Consider the following 4,022-nt stretch of genomic DNA (forward strand, 5'->3'; position numbering starts at 1 on the left):
CAAAGTCCAAGGCCTTATCAATAAACCAAATCCGCATAGTGGGATAACTAACATGCTTATAAAGCATTAATAATAATAATAATATAATAATAATAATTCAATGGCTCAATAAATCCTTTTAATATCCAATAAATTCCAATATAATTCAAACTCCTTTTTTTAATAATTCCACATACTTTAAAAATCAAAACCTTTTAAATAGATACTTGAGAATAAAATCTCATATTAATAACTTTTCAAAATCAATAACTCTTCCTTGAAAAACCTTTTATTTAATTCAACAAACCTTTTAAAATCAATTCCTTTATTTAAACACGATAAGTAATTCAAACCATTCAAAACATGATTTAAAAATCAATCATTCAAAATACTTTTATTAAAATCAATACCTTCAAACATAATTTATTTTAAAATCATAATTCAATCACCAATCAAATCATGTAAAACATGTTATTCAAACCAATCACTTTCAAAGGTATCTAGCCACCTAAACGTACCTTGATCCTTGCTAGAAAAATCACACAAAAAGAACCTCAAGAACCTTGATTCTGAATATCAATCAATACTTCGCACTTTCAAAGTTCAACCACGAATACACCTTGCAAATAACATAACCATGAGGTTATCACAACATAAACTCAAATCTAATGTGCATGGACTATAAAACTCTTTTAAAATAATACTTTAATATAAAATTATAGCTTTGAAATAAGTATTTGTATTTTAGAAAACTAACCATGAAGAAGATAAAGGATTAGGATTAAAGAGAATTGAATTTTCGTATGAAAGAATAGGCAGAACTTGCGGAGGTCATAACGCCTTCAATATAACTCCGAATTGGGTGATTCTTGAGCCTAACCTCAAGGATTTTTCGAGAGGAACAATCTTTTGTGAAACATCAATACCTCAAAAAAATGACCAGAAGTGTCCGAAAACTGGCTTCAAAGGTATACGGGATAATATTTGTATGAAAAGAGGAGAAGAAAAGTATGAAAAGGTTTAGGGAAAAGAAGAATAAGAAAGAAGAAGAGAATTGGGTTTTTGGTGTGAAGAATATGAGAGGTATAAAGGGGTATTTATAGGCTACCTCATGCAAGAATTATAGCAAGAGAATGTGGGAATAATTATGGCAAGTAACGTTTGAGGGATTACTTAGAGAAGTGAGTAAAAGAATTAAGGAAAGTTTGGATATTAAGGTGATTGTGTATACTTGAATATGGAATGTATGTATGTCATGAAAAATAATAAGGACATTGGAATTACTTGGGGAATAATTAAGAAGAATGAATGGCAAGAAAATATGATGATTAGATATTAAAAAGATGGAGAAATAGAATTAAGGAAAATTAGAGATTTTAAGGAGATAATTAAAAATATAATTTACCAAAATAAGTCACCCAAAAATCCATCATGGTGGCTTTAGATATTTAGGGAATTAATTTGCTAGTTTTAAGGAATTGAAAATAATTGTGTAAATAATGTTTATTGTATAAAATAAATTAATTAATAAAATTCCAATTATTCACTAAATAAAATAATTAAGAAAATCAGAGTTTCTATACATAGAAAATCCGAAAATCATAGTCATTAAATTAGGAATTTTCGGCCATCTTAAATAAATAATAAAATATAATTTTATTTAATTAAAATATCCGAAATATATATAAATAATCCGATTTTTAAATAAAATAAATGGGTAATAAAACTTATCCAAAATCCAAAAATAATAATTGAGTTTTAAAATACTTTTGGCACCAAAATTCAAATATCATTTTGGCTCCAAAATTAAAATAGAAAAATAAATTACTTAAAATACCCTTTTTAGAAAATACTAATTAATTATTTAATTAGAAAATACATTTCAAAAATACGGGGTATTACATTGAGATGGTTGATTGAATACACCGTAGAACCGCTTTTGCTTGTCGACTCTCTCTCACCTTCTTCCCAATCCCTGTGATACCTTACCACATCTTCAATAAAGTCCACCACTTCATCCTCCGTTTTGTTCATGATAGGGCCTCCGGCACTAGCATCTAAGCAAGACTTTCCTTGGGGGCTTAGACCTCCATAGAAGATTTGGATGATTGATAGGTGGGAATCCCATGGTGTGGGCACTCTCTTTGGTATTCCTTATACCTCTCCCATGCCTTATAAAGACTTTCATTTGGCTTTTGCTTGAAGCTTTGAATGAGAGCTTTTGCTTCGACCGTCTTCTTTTGTGGATAGAACCGAGATAGAAACTCCTTAGTCATTTCATCCCAGGTTCTCAAAGAGTTTTGCTTCACCTCTTTGTCCAACCACTCTAGAGCACGTCCAATAAGAGAGAAAGGAAAAGTTTAAGTCAAATGAACTCTTGAGTAACTCAATTCACCTTGATGGTATTGCAATACTTCTCAAACTCCTTAAGATGGTTGAGGGGACTCTCCTATTTTGCACCACTATATTGACGCCTATCTATCAAATAAATCATCACCGGTCTTATCTCAAAGTCATTTGCCGGCGTCGTGGGAGGAGCAATTCCGCTTTCAAATCTATAAGCTCCAGGAGTTCCCAACTCCTTCAATGCTACTCTCGGTTTAGCACCCATGCTTTCTCGTTCTTTTTCTTCTTCTTGCTGGATTTCCTCTCTTGAGGGACTTGAGCTTGAGGAACGATTAGCAACCCTTATCTTTGTTATGGTCCTCTCAATTTCCGGATCAAATGACACTAAATTTTGATCTCGTGCCCTACACATACAAATCTCAAAGGAAAATGTCAATAGCACAGCTACAAATGTAGCCTAAAAGATACAAAATCTTTTTGTATTTTTCAAATAAAGTGGAATAGACTCAATCAACAATAGCAAATAACCATGCCATTCCCTGGCAATGGCGCCATTTTTGACACAAGGAAAACCTAGGTCGTTGATTTCTAAGTATCCCCGATCAAAACCAAATTTATAACCAAACCCCACCCTAATTATAGGGGTAAATCCGGGTCGAACCCAAGGGAATGCGATATAAGCTTTTAAGGAACTTGTAAATCGTTTTTGGATCATTTAAGGCAACCACGAATAAGGTACAACGATAGGCAACAACGATTGACCCGTGAAGGTTACACCCCATTCATAATGGATGAGAATACTAACTCCATACGGTTCAAAACAACGAAAGGAGGATTGGGGATGATGGTACGAAGTGAGTCATGGAGTCACATTCGCCCGTATTGGCCTCTACTTGATTCTTATTGTGAAAAGTATATCCTACGTTCTCGAAGGAATACAAAAAAAGACTCAATTTGCTCCAAACTAATATTAGGCTTAATTGGTTTAATATTAATGCACACATAATTCTAAAATATTTGTGATCACTTGATTAAATAACAAGCAAGATTAAAAAGGAATCTTAAATGGTCATCCAAATTATCTTATTAAGCATTATATTCAATTACATATTCCCTTTAACATGAAATATGGTGATCCATAAATATAATAAAAATCAACATCAATATTGGAAGCAATTTAACAATAAAAATAACGGTTAGTATAGGAAAAACATAACAAAAACCGTTAGAAATATAACAGGAACAAAAGGAACATGATTCCTTACTTTGATTGCGTTTGCTTGCAATTATAAAACAATAAACTCGTTAGTTACTTCAAGGAAAATAATAAACAATCAATGGAAATCAAACTAAACTAAAGTAGTGTTGATTTGGGCCAAACCCTCAAACAGTTCTACCTTTCACGCCTTGGTTTAAGTGTGCAACTTCGGGTAAAGTACGCACTCCGGGGAGTACTTAAGGGATGTATTATAAGAGAATAGGGAAAGCTAATGTTTAGGCTAAACCATAAGAGAGGGAAAGAGAGAATTATTTGGTGCCCCGAAACTGAGAAATCAGCCTCGTATTTATAAAGAAAATGTGAGAAGTGAGGTACGGAACCCTAAAATTGAAGGCGTCGCGAAACAAAACCCTAGAAAATTGCTGATCATGGTAGAATTGCCGTGATGTGGCAGATTTTACCATGGTGCGGCATATTT

The 4,022-nt window shown here is 32.6% G+C and overlaps 1 pseudogene; it reads left to right on the forward strand.

Annotated features, from left to right (window-relative positions):
• The first annotated feature begins 2,100 nt into the window (after positions 1 to 2,100).
• Positions 2,101 to 2,198, forward strand: LOC145593311 (small nucleolar RNA R71; annotated as a pseudogene).
• Positions 2,199 to 4,022: the final 1,824 nt, after the last annotated feature.

Source organism: Chenopodium album, chromosome 18 (genome assembly GCF_948465745.1).
Source record: "Chenopodium album chromosome 18, dcCheAlbu1.1, whole genome shotgun sequence".
NCBI classification, from domain to species: Eukaryota; Viridiplantae; Streptophyta; class Magnoliopsida; order Caryophyllales; family Amaranthaceae; genus Chenopodium; species Chenopodium album.